This window comes from Macaca nemestrina, chromosome 4 (genome assembly GCF_043159975.1).
Source record: "Macaca nemestrina isolate mMacNem1 chromosome 4, mMacNem.hap1, whole genome shotgun sequence".
NCBI classification, from domain to species: Eukaryota; Metazoa; Chordata; class Mammalia; order Primates; family Cercopithecidae; genus Macaca; species Macaca nemestrina.
The window spans coordinates 180568920-180581988 of NC_092128.1; the positions used below are offsets into that span (position 1 = coordinate 180568920).

General features: G+C 44.4%; 1 long non-coding RNA gene across 1 annotated transcript; it reads left to right on the top strand.

The window, feature by feature from the left end:
- The first annotated feature begins 9726 nt into the window (after positions 1-9726).
- Positions 9727-11912, top strand: LOC105472644 (uncharacterized). The gene is made up of 3 exons (XR_981694.3): positions 9727-10303; positions 10877-11086; positions 11687-11912. It is a non-coding gene; the product is annotated as an uncharacterized lncRNA (long non-coding RNA).
- The last annotated feature ends 1157 nt before the right edge of the window (positions 11913-13069 follow it).

The window sequence follows — 13069 nt, forward strand, 5'->3', positions numbered from 1 at the left end:
AGAAGTTTATCAATCAACCAGTTTTTGATTTCTTGGATTTTTTTCCTATTATTTGTCCACTTTCAATTTCACTGATTTCAGCTCTTTACTGTTTCCTTCATTCTTTTGATTTTGATGTTATATTACTCCTCTTTTTTCTTCTAACTTCTTGAGGTTGATACCTAGATAACTGATGTTAGACTTTTTCTATTTTTAAATAAAGCATACATTTCTGACTACATGGCAGCATCCCACATATTTTGATATATTGTATTTTCATTCATTCACATTGAAATATTTCTTTTTATGAGAAAGGATGGGGGAAATGTACAACTATCATTGCAGCTTTGTCTATTCCTTCAATTTTCTTATTTTTGCTTTATGTATTTTTAAGCTTTGTAATTGGTCGTCGTCACATTTAATATTATTATGGCTTCTTAATCATTTACTCTTTTGTCATTATACAATTTACCTTTTTCAGGTAATATTCCTGGTTTTGACGTCTACTATGTGTGATATTAAAATAATTGTGTCAGCTGTTTTATGATCAGTCTTTACCTAGCATACTTTTCCCTATCTTTTTATTTTTAATCTACTTGTAACTCTGTATTTAATTTAAACTGCATCTCATGTATACAGCACTTATGTACTGCTATGTTTGAGTTTTGCTTATTTTATCCAAACTGATAATCTCTGCCTTTAATTGGAGTGTTTAGACCACTTATATTTAATACAGTTATTGGTATGAATGGGTTTAAATCTACCATCTTGCCTTCTATATAACTTGTTTGATAAGGTGTCTGTTTAGAACTTTTGGCCATTTTTATTTTGGATTGTTCATTTTCTTGTTGCTGAATTTAAGTCCTGTATTGGATATACGTTTTGTAAGTACTTTCTTCCACTCTGTGGCTTGTCTTTTTATTTTTCTAACAGCATCTTTTGCAGAGCAAAAGTTCATGATTTTGGTAAAGTCCAACTTATAAACTTTTTGAATGGATCATGCATTTAGTGTTGTATATGTAAAAACTCATCAATAAGCCCAAGGTTATGCAAATTTTTTGCTAGAATTTTTATAGCTTTGCATTTTAGACTTAGGTCTCTGATTGATTTCGAGTTAATTTTTGTGAAAAGCGTAATATCTGTGTCTAGGTTCATATTTTTGCATATCGATGTCCAGTTGTTTCAATGCCACTTGTTGAAAAGACTATCCTTTATCTGTTGAATTGCTCTTGTGCCTGTATCAAAGATCAGTTGACTATATTTGTGCGTGACTCTTTCTGGGCTTTCTTCTATTCCATTCATCTATGCATTTATTCTTTTGCTAATACTATGCTGTGTTGATTACTGTAGTTTTATAATAAGTCCTGAAATAAGGTAGTGTGAGTCCTCCAACTTTATTCTTCTTCAGCATTGTGCTGGTTATTCTAGGCCTTTTGTCTGTCTATACAAGCTTTAGAATCAGTTTTTCAATATTTAGAAAATAAATTAATGAGATTTTGACTGGAATTGCATTGACTCCATAGATCATGTTGGGAAGAATTGACATCTTAACAATGTTGAGTCTTCTAATTTGTTAATATATTTCTTTATTTAGATCTTCTTTGATTTATTTCATCAGTGTTTTGTAGATACAGATCTTGTGTATATTTTGTTGGGTTTATTACTAAGTATTTGATTTTGTTGGTACTATTGCCAATGCTATTTAAAATTTTAAATTCCAATTATCGATTGCTGATGTATAGAAAAGCAAGTGATTATGTAATTCACTTTGTATCCTTTGAACTTTCTATATTTTAAAATTTATTGAAACTTTATGACACTGGATATGGTCTATGCTGACTGTTCTGTGTACACTTAAAATGGATGTTTGTACTGTCATTTTTACATAGAGATTCAATAAAGTAAATTAAGTCAAGTTGATGGATCATGTTCTTCAATCTGGAAGTCCCAGAAGTTGGTTTTTGTGTTTTGTTTTGTTTTAGATTCTTTGTGATTTCTACAATTATGTCTATGAATAGAGACAGTTTTATTTCTTCCTTTCCAATTTGTATACATTTGAATTTCTTTTTCTTGTCTTACTGCACTAACTAGGATTTTCAGTATGATGTGGAGAGGGGTGGTGAGAGAGGACATCGTGCTTATTCTTGATCTTTGGGGGAAAGCATCTAGTTTCTTACCATTAAGTGAGATGATGGCTGTAGGGTTTTGCAAGTGTTCTTCCTTCAGTTGAAGATATTCCCCTATATTCCCAGTGTGCTGAGAGTTTTTTTCCTTATGACTTTAGCTTTTTGTGTCTTATATAAGAATACCATCCTGTCTTCTGAACGTAGAGCCTCATATATCTTCTGTTAATGTTTTCATGATTTTCTCTCATATTTTGAGATTTCTTTTTGTAAGTGGAATGAAGTGAAAATCAAAAATTTTTTAATGTTTCTCCAATTGTTGTCTCATCATTTGCTGAAGAAAGCATCATTTTCCAACTCTTTTAAGATGCTTCTTTTATAATATTTAAAAATCCCATACTTGCTGTTTCTGGGCTTCATTCAATTTAATTGCTTCATTATCTATTCCTGCACCAATGCCATGCTATTTTAATTACTTAGCTTTATATTATGTTCTGGTATCCCCCTTGTGCTCCTCAATTTCCAGTTTCTCTTGGCCAGTCTTTATTTTTTTTATTTTTTTATTTATTTATTTTTTTTTTTTGTGAGACGGAGTCTCGCTCTGTCGCCCAGGCTGGAGTGCAGTGGCCGGATCTTGGCTCACTGCAAGCTCCGCCTCCCGGGTTCACGCCATTCTCCTGCCTCAGCCTCCGGAGTAGCTGGGACTACAGGCGCCCGCCACCGCGCCCGGCTAGTTTTTTGTATTTTTTAGTAGAGATGGGGTTTCACCGTGTTAGCCAGGATGGTCTCGATCTCCTGACCTCGTGATCCACCCGTCTCGGCCTCCCAAAGTGCTGGGATTACAGGCGTGAGCCACCACGCCCGGCCAGCCAGTCTTTAACATACACGTTTCCTCTGTTGTCTTCTCTGCCTGGATGTTTCTCCCCCAGATATCCACTTGATTTGCTCTTTCAGGTTTTATCTAAATGTCCTGCTCTCATTGAGGGCTTCCACAGCCAAGTGATCTGAAATTTTCACTACTTACCCTACATTGCTATCCCAGCCTGCTTTATTTTTCTCCTTGAAACTGAGTACTATCTAAATATACTATATGTTTTACCTGTTTAGTCTGTTTGCTGTCTCCCTGAGCAGAATGTAACTCTAGAAGGAAAAATATTTTTGTCTATTTTGTTCACCACTTACGTTTTTGCACCCAGAAACAATGGCTGCCACAAGTTATGTATTGAATTGGATTGAATTGAATTGCTAAGACAAAGGCTTCAGTCTCTGTTTCTGCATGAAAATGTCAATGGCCACCTTAGCTCAGAGGAGTGGCATTTGACAAAATCCACTTTCTCATTGGCTTCGGGAAGAGGACAGCTATGTGTTTAGGGACCATTTATAGCAGATACACCTCCTTATAAACCAAATCTGAATTAGGCCTTCTCTTTGTGCTGAGCTTCCCAAGGTGCTGATCACTTCCTAAATTTCCATGGCGGATGTCCTCTGCTGGCCTCCTTAGGTCTGTAACCTCATCACCAGGACATGTGGCTCCGAGCCGGCAATCAAAGCAGGGTTTTGAATGAAAGGTGCTCTGTGACTCCTAAGGTAATGACCTTAGGAACCAAGAAATCCATAAAAAGAGGATGTGGTCTCTAGGAAAACAAATGGAAATTTTGATATGATGTGGATAACTGTAAAAAAAAAAACACAATTAATTTTGCCCAGGTTACCTAATTAAGGTAGGCTAGTTTTCCCACACTTGTCCTTATAACCATCTTCACTGGCCCTCAGGTTCAGTGGATGAGCTTCCTCTCTTCAGAGTTTGCTGCTATTGCCACAATCTTATTTCTTAGGGGCATTCATGCACACTTCCTCCACAGAGGTAAGAAGCACAGGTGGGGGTTGCAAAGTTGAATTTGGGATGTGGAATTTTGTAGACATTACAAAAAACCAGATCTGTCCACGCAACGTCAAGGGCGCTCTTCTGTGATTTCAGAGCAGGAAGTCCTTGATCTCCTGGAAGTAAAACCTTTTTTTTTTTTTTCCTTCCAGTTTATAGACGGTCTTATAAATTCTTCTCTGAAATACAGTAACACAAAATCTCCTAACAAATAAAGGCAGCAAGTTTTTTGGTATTATTGACAAAACTCTTCATCTAGATAGATATATAACTGCATTATGCATTTCCACATTTATTTTGCCAGTTGGAGGAAGGAAAGCTGAGCGGCATGTTTCCTGCTACCTGCAGGTTCCCTGCATCTGGGTTTGGCTAGTTGTCCTAAGTCTGCAAAAAATGCTCATTTTAATCAAACTCCTTTAGCTGTTAGAAGATGTGATTCATGCAGGAGTTAAAGCCTCTATGAATGAGAGGGAGAGAGAAAAAGAGAGAGGAAGGGAAGGAGAGAGAAAAGAGAGGAAGAAAGGGGAAGCAGGAAGAAAGAGGAGAAAAGAGAGAAGAGAGAAGGAGGAGGAGAGGGGGAGCAAGGGAGAGAGTGACAGGGTGTCCTGTCCTTGGAGAGTCCTGGTCCCACGCCTGGAGGGCCCTGATCCTGCCCCTGGAGGGCCCTGATCCTAATCCTGGAGAGCCCTGGTTTTGCCCCTGGGTGAGTCCTGCTCCTGCCCTGGTGAGCCCTGCTCTTGTCCCTGGTGAGTCCTGGTTCTGCCCTTGTAAGTCCTGGTGCTGTTCCTAGGTGAGTCCTTCTCCTACCCTTGGTGAGCCCTGGTCCCGCTCAGGTCCAGCCTGGTTCTGCCCTGGGTGTTTCTGACCCTGCCCCAGGTGATTCTTGGCACTGATCCTTGACTGCCCCTGGGGAACGCCTAGAAACTTCTGTTGTCCCAGGACCTCTGAAGCAGGGAGAGCCGGCCCAGCCATCCTGGGATCCTGCCTTGGCTCTAGTGCCTGAGGTCACAAGGTCTGGGCTCTTTTACTCTCCCTGTCCGTGGAGCTCATCCACTACCCTCCTTCCTCCCCAAGAATTAGCAACTCCAGAAGGACCCATATCACATCTTCTCTTTCCAGGGACCTCCTAAAATCTGTGGCTGAGAAGGGGCAATTTTCTCCCATAGAGAGCCCCTCCTAAGCCTGTGGTCTGGCTTCATGCGGCCTGATGGGGCCCTCAGAGGTTGCAGCCAGAAAGGAGGGGAAAACCTCAACGCTGTGCATTATTTCTTTTTCTAAAACGTGCAGGGAAAAGTGTAACTAAACACAAAGGCATGCAGGAGGAACCAGTACCACTCTGGGGCTGCGGGCTTGTTTCCACAAAGGCTGAGTACTGCTGGCCCTTCTAGGCATCTCATCACCTCCCTTGGAAAGATGCAAAGCTTAATGTCTCTTATTTGCCTAATAGTGAAGACTGCCAAGTGCTCTACAAGTGCTTTACATTTGGATTACGTCCCAAGTCACGCACGACAAATTCCCAAATCCCTTATCCACTCCCCATCCCTCACCCCTTCTCTCCCTCCTCTCTTGGATTCATGGAGGAGACTGGGCTGGGATATTCTTGTCTCTTGGTGGCCATTCAGAATTTGTCTGTGGGTTTCCAGTCTCCTCTTCTGTCACTGACTCCCTCTGATTTACTGACAGTAGCCTGGACAATGTGGTGGGAGATTCCCTGCCTGGGAGCCCAACAACCTATGGCTGACCCTAGCATGGCCTTTAACCAACTAGTGACCTTGAGCAAGTCACTGTATCTGTCGGAGCTTTCCTTTCCTGACCACAAAATGAGGTAATAATAGCTCCTACCTCCTGTGATTCTGATGAGACTGAAAAGAAATAATGCATGTTCATTAATTCACTAATTCATTTATTCACTGTGAGACACGAAGGACAGTGCCTGTTGCATCAAAGATTACAAATGTGGCCAGGTGCAGTGGCTCATACCTGTAATCTTAGCACTTTGGGAGGCCGAGGTGGGAGGATTGCTTGATCCCAGGAGTTCGAGACCAGCCTGGAAAACATAGCAAGATCCTGTCTCTATTTAAAAAAGAAAACATTTTATATATATATAATGTATATTAAATATATATATAATGTATATTAAATATGTATAATGTATATTAAATGTGTATATATATATTTACAGGAGACAGGAGTTATATTATTCACATATAATAGACAGGAGTTATATACTCAAATCAGTCTCCCCCAGCATTCAGGGACCAGAGTTTTTAAGGACACCTTGGTGGATGGGGGGATGCCAGTGAGCTGGGAGTGCTGATTGGTCAGGTCAGAATTGAAATCATAGAGATTCGAAGCTGTCTTCTTGCACTGGGTCAGTTCCTAGGTAAGGGGCCGCAAGAACAGATGAGCCAGTTAATTGATCTGGATGGTGCCAGCTGATTCATCAAGTGCAGGGTCCGCAAAATATCTTAAGCACTGGTCTTAGATTTTACAATAGTGTTTTTAGCCCCAGGAGCAATTTGGGGTGGACCAGAATCTTGTAGCCTCCAGCTGCATGACTCCTAAACCACAATTTCTAATCTTGTGGCTAATTTGTTAGTCCTACCAAGGCAGTCTAGTCCCCAGGCAAGAAAGGGGTTCATTTGGGGATAGGGCTGTTATCATCTTTGTTTTAAACTGTAAACTATAAACTAAGTTCCTCCCAAAGTTAGTTCAGCCTATGCCCAGGAATGAACAAGGACAACTTGAGGGTTAGAATCAAGATGGAGTGGGTTAGGTCAGATCTCTTTCACTGTCTCAGCTCTAATTTTGCAATGGCGGTTTCAATCTCTTTCTTTGAGTTTTATAACATCTTAATCTTAAGTGTTAAGCGTGTCCGTATAAGAAACCACTTGAGCAGGCTTAGTGTGAGCAACAAGGCTGTTTAATCACTTGGGTGCAAGTGGGCTGAGTCTGAGAAAGGAGTCAGCAAAGGGTGGTGGGAGTGGAACTGGTTTTATAGGTTTGGGGTAGGTAGTGGAAAGTTACAGTTAGGGGCAGTTTTTTCGGGCAGGGGAAGAATGTCACAAGGTGCATAGTCACAAAGTGGGAGGAGGTCACAAGGCACGCTATCACAAGGTGGATTGATGAGTTAGGGTAGGGCAGGAACAGATCACAACAGTGGAATGCTGCGAGGTCGGTTAATCTGTTAAGGCAGGAACTATTTCTTCTTCTTTAGTGGTTCTCCTGTTGCTCCAGGCTTTGCGACTCCAGGAGGCCTGTACGTGTGGGTCACTGGGGTCACAATGGCTTGACCATGGTGTAGCCCACTCAGAGGACCTTCCATTAAGGTGCTGGCTAATGAAGATGGAAAAAAGCCGAAGACCGTTCTAACTTCTTCCTGCTCATCAGGGGCATCGCCCGGGTGGGTGTTGACTCCAAGGTGAGAAAAAGAAAACTACAAACGTGAACTGTTATTGTGCATGCCGCCAGCAGGCAGGGCTGTCTCCAGGAGGGTCCTGGACACAGACGGGATTGCTCCTGTTCGGGTTGGAGAGTTATAGCTGTGAGTCTCTGAGATCGCGGAAAGCATGGCAGGCTCAGGGCTCTACCACGTGGCCGACCCCATCTCTGCTGCCTTCCTGAGAGCCTGTGGCTTTGTTTCTGGATTTCCCTTTGCTGATTTGATGCTTTGGGCCTACGGTTTTGTATTGGGTTCCCTGGGCTGCTGTAATGAATTATTACAGACTTAGAATAACAGATTGTTATTCTCTCATAGTTCTGGAGGACAGAAGTCCAAAGTCAAGTGGTCAGCAGGAAGAACCTGTTCCTGCCAGCTCCTGGTGGCTCCAGGCTTCCCCTGTTTGTGGCTACATCACTCTAGCCTCTGTGTCTTCACATGACCTCCCCTGTCTCTCTCTGAGTCTTCTCTTCTTACAAGAACACTATCGATGAAAAGAGTTGAACTCTGTAAAATATTTGAAGAGATTTATTCTGAGCCAAATATGAGTGACCACGGAGTCCCTCAGGACATCCTGAGAACATGTGTCCAAGGTGGTCAGGGCACAGCTTGGTTTTGTACATTTTAGAGAGGCATGATATCAATCAAATACATTTAAGAAATACATTGGTTTGTTCTAGAAAGCCTGAACAACTCAAAGTAAGGGGGCTTCCAGGCTATAGGTGAATTTAAACATTTTCTGGCTGATAACTGGTTGAGTTTGTCTAAAGACCTGGGATCAACAGCTTAAGATAAAAGATTGGAGTCCAAAGTTCTTTTGAAGTCTTACAGTGGCTGCCCTTAGAGACAATAGATGACAAATGTTTCCTATTCAGATCTTAGTGAATCTCTTTAGGATTAAGAGGGTCTGAAAGAAAAAGATCTAGCTATGTTAATAGAGAGTCTTTACAGATGCAAATTTTCCCTCACAAAGAACAGCGTTGCAGGGCCATTTCAAAATATGGCAAAGGAAAATGTTTTGGGGGTAAAATATCTTGATTTTCTTCCTTGTCTCGTAATGTTAAGCCAGAGTCACGTTGGAAAGTAAGTCACAGCATACAGGGTTAAATAAAACCCATCTGATGAGACTTATGATTTGTAGGGCGTGACTTCCCAGACCCCTTAGATAGGAATTTGGGCAAGATAAAAATCAGAGTTTAGTCCTCAACACCAACCATTGGATTTAGGGCCCTCTCTATGATCTCCTCTCAACCCTCAACTAATTACATTTGCAAAGACCCTATTTGTAAATTAGGTGACATCCAGAGGTAGACATGAAATTTGGGGGACACTATTCATCCCCTCACAGGCATTCACGCCGGGCTCAGCATGTGTTAGCAATGTAGTCACCCATAGTGGTTGGAAGCTCCTTCTTTTAGGCCTGGAGGCAGGCCCAGAGAGCCCTGGTCCTGACCTGGTGAGCCCTGCTCCTGCCCCAGATGACTCCTGATGACCCCTAATGTTGGGGACAAACCTGCTGACACTGACCAGGCCGGAGGACATTTGTTTGCTCCCCTCGTCCAGCACCCAGGGCAGCCCTGGAGTTCTTTCTTGCTTTACCAGATTCTTTTTTTCAGCCTCATTTTATTTTCTGAATCTTTTTGTCCTATCATCTCAAGTAGCCTACAATCAAACCAAAGCCATGGTCTGAATGTTGTGGTTATTGAGAGGGTAAAGTTTTTTATTTTTGTTTTTAGAGATGGCATCTCTCACTGTTACCCAGGCTGGAGTGCAGTGGTGCGATCCTAGCTCACTGCAGCCTTGACCTCCTTGGACTCAATTGATCCTCCCGCTTCAGCCTCTTGAGTAGCTGAGTCTATAGGCATGAACCACTGTGGAGTCCAAATAAGTAAGCAATGACGAGGAGAGCCGTTGTTCTGAGAGACCAGTAATCACAGACAACTAACTAGTACAACATCCTGTTCCCAAATACCTCGCTCCACACGTAGTGCCAGCAGCAAAACCTCATTCTGCACATAGCCCCCTCCAGTGTGAACCTGTAAAACTTCCTCCAGCCCCTGCCTCTTGGCACACAGCCCTTTCTCTGCTGTGCTGTCCATTGCACCCTTGCAACATATCTTTGTATTTTACCTAATAAATTGGCCTTTCTTTACCTACAACTGTCTTGGTAAAATCTTCTACCACCTGTGACGCTGGCCCCAGCCAGTTGCACCCACAACAGCCACCATACCCGGCTTTTAAAAAAAATTTTTGTAGAGATGGGGTCTTGCCATGTTGCCCAGGCCGGTCTTGAACTCCTGGCTTCAAATGATCCTCCTGCCTCAGCTGGGGTTCTAATGTGCTGGGATTACAAGTGCAAGCCACTGTGCCTAGCCTGCAAAGGTTTTTCTAAATGTTAAAGCAATAATTTGTTTAAAAATATTTTTAATTTGAAAAGATCAGAGAGATAAAGTACGATACGTAAATGCGTGAAATTGGTAGTGGGCTGCAAAAATGCTCATACTGAGTTCTTCCTTTCTGTCCCCTCTCGACTTGATTATCAATTTCTGCGCCCCCTTGGGCTCTGTCAGGATTGCATCCTGCCTGCTTTGTACACACGGAACAGACTTGTGGGTTCTTGGCAGCCCTAAGGGACCAGGCTCTGGTGAGCAATCACAGCCAGCGCTGCCTTCCTTTCAGGCCCCGGTGCTGCTCTGTTTATGTGTCTTATGGCTTCTGCAGCACTGCAATGCCTGGAGGAAGAATTTCCCACCTAGAGGCTTACTGCTCTGTGCACAGACACGCGAGTTGCAGGAGAATGAGTGTCTAATCTGGCGTGGCCCATGGAGGCTGAAAGCTCAGCCCCAGGTCTTCGTTTACCTTCAGCTGCTGGCAATGGAGGTGAGGGGGAGGGTGGGGCTGTGGGTTTCCACCTAATTTGTTTCTCCTGGATCTTTGGCCCTGGCAGCCTCCCTTCAGCATTTTGAGGTGTGGATAAACCCCCGGAGACCGTTTGTTCGGATTCCATTTGACACCAATTTTCTCGGTCACCCTGTGTCCAAGGGCCGGCTAAGTAGCTGTCCGCCTGCATTTCCCATTGCAGGCTTCTCACTTCCAGGGCTTGTTACGGTGCATTAGCCAGAGCTCGTTTCATAGCAGTGAGATCGTTGCTGTGGCTCAGAGGGTTTCATAGGGCAGCTGTTTGTGGCTTCAGCACGGGTGCAAACTAAGGGACGACGCGAATAGCAGTCCTGACAGTTGCGTTTTCATCAGGGAGCTGCTCTAATCCTCTAACTGGAATGCCGTGAATATGATGTGGTTCTGTCTTCCTTGTTGCTGCTTTTTGGCGGGGAAGTGACGTGCGAATATGGAGAAGGAAGCAGAGGAGGGCCAGGTGGGCATTGCCCTGGGCAGGTGCTGCAGAGGGAGGGACAGTGTGGAAACTGGGCAGAGACAGTTAACCCCTCTCACCAGGCCCCTTCCCAGCCCAGCGTCCTCAGAAGTGGAAGGGAAATGGCAGTGAGGCCTAATGTGGCAGGTGGTTTTCCAAGGCTAACTACAAAGCACGCCTATGGTCTTCTGTGAACTCGCCACCCTGTGACGGTGGAGGCTCTGCGTGGTGGAGTCTGACTGCATGGAGCATCAGAATATGGTGAAAAATCACTCCGTCCCTCGTGTGGACAGGTAAACCAAAAATAAAATTCTAACCCCGCCCTCCGCTCTCCCCATCTGAATGGACCCCTTCCCTTGGCAAGGGTGTTGGAAGGCTAACCTGAGGGACTGGTTCGGGCCACGATGTGGGGCGGGGGCTGGATATCCCTCACTCTCCCCTCCTCCCTTTCAGAATTACTGACAGAACAGGCTCTTTCAGTCTAACGAGAAACATTTACAATCTCTTCTCTCTGAAGCCTGCTACCTGTTGGCTTCATCTGCGTGGTAAAACTTTGGTTTCCACAACCCCTTATGATAACCCAGACACTCCTTTCTGTTGATGCCAGGTCTTTAGATAGTAACTTAACTCCTTCAACTGATTGCCAATCAGAACAAATGTAAATCTACCTATCACCTGGAGGCCCCCTCCCCACTTCCAGTTGTCCCGCCTTTCTGGACCAAACCAATGTCTATCCCACATGTACTTGATGTCCTGTGTCTCCCTAAAGTGTATAAAACTAGGCTGTACCCAGACCACCTTGGGCACATGTTCTCAGGGTCTCCTGGGGCTGTGTTATGGGCCATTAATCACTCCTATTTGGCTCAGACGAAATCCCTTCAAATATTTTACAGAGTTCGGCTCTTTTCATTGACAGCCATTAACGTTAACTCAGCTGCTTCGGCTTCTAGCCCCTTGGAAGCTGCCGTCCTGTAAGGAGGGGCACCTGGAGACTTCCTGCCTGTGAAGAGCCCACATCTTGTGGAGTTTGGGGGCTGTGGAGACAGAGCAAGACAAGGAGGCTGAGGTACCTGCTGATGGCGCTTGGGTCAGAGACGCATCCTCTGTGCCTGTCCTCCCTATCCCTGACCTGCAAAATCATGAGAAAATAAAGGATGATTTGAAGCTTTGAAGTGTGGGAAGCTGCCTATGGAGCAACACATCACCGGAGCATTCAGCCAAGACAAGCCTGGGATGGGGACGAGGCTGTAAGATGAGCTGCCCAATAGCCTGGTGGATGAGGATTTCAGCAGCTCTCCCAGGCAAGGACAGAGAGGGGCATCTGGCAGGGCCCAGTGAGGGCTCCAGCTCCCTGTGCAGCCTGGTGGAGGCCCCCATCTCACTGCGTCTCGGTGTGAGAGGGGACTGAGCAAGAGTAACTCGTCGTCTGCTCGCTGGGCAGCTCAATGTTCATCTCCCCACTTAGCAAATGCGTCCTGATCACGTGTCCACACACGCCCGCTGAGACAGGAGGAACAAACAGGTAACCCGGGCCCTCAGCGACTGATGGTGTAGTGGCACTTCCCAAGAAATCCCTGCACATCCCTGGGAGGGGCAGGCGGGTTTCCATGGGTCACTCAGAGATGGTGGCTGCCCTACCAAGAGCCTCCCCCAGCTGGTACCTCTCTGGAGGCTCCTCTGGGGAGTCTTAGCAAGGCAAGCACTATAGCCATCAAGGTGTCATAGCTGGGTCATGACGTGAGCACCTCCTGAATCCAAGTGGATAAATATGGGCGAGAGTTCCTTAGGGGCTTTGGGGCACCACTTGTTGAGACCCCTCTCCCTCGAGGAACAGGAAGTCATGTTTAGGGACTAAGCCCTGATCTTTTTCCATCTGTCTTTTTGGTCCTTGGCAGTAGCCCTGAGCCCTCCTGTAAAAAGTAAAGTAGGGGTTCCTCTTCAAAGACTTTCCTCCCCATTTAATTAGGAACAAATAGTAACTTCTCTTAGAAGCAAAATGTATTCAAAGACCTGTGCTAACATTCTTAAACATCTGCTAGTCGCGATAAAGAAATCAATGTACTTTATGTTCGCAGCTCCCACAATGTAGCCTAAATATTTGCCCGGGCATGCTTATACAGGTCCAAGCAAGCATTAGGTCATAGCCTGTTCCTCTTCCTTATTTGAAGGTGTTTTTACCTTTCTCAGCATTCCACAAGTTACTTCCTCCTTCCTATGTTCTCCTCTGCCTTTGCCTCTTTTAAAAAGTTCTAAGTTGCTAGTCAGTCAGGACAAAT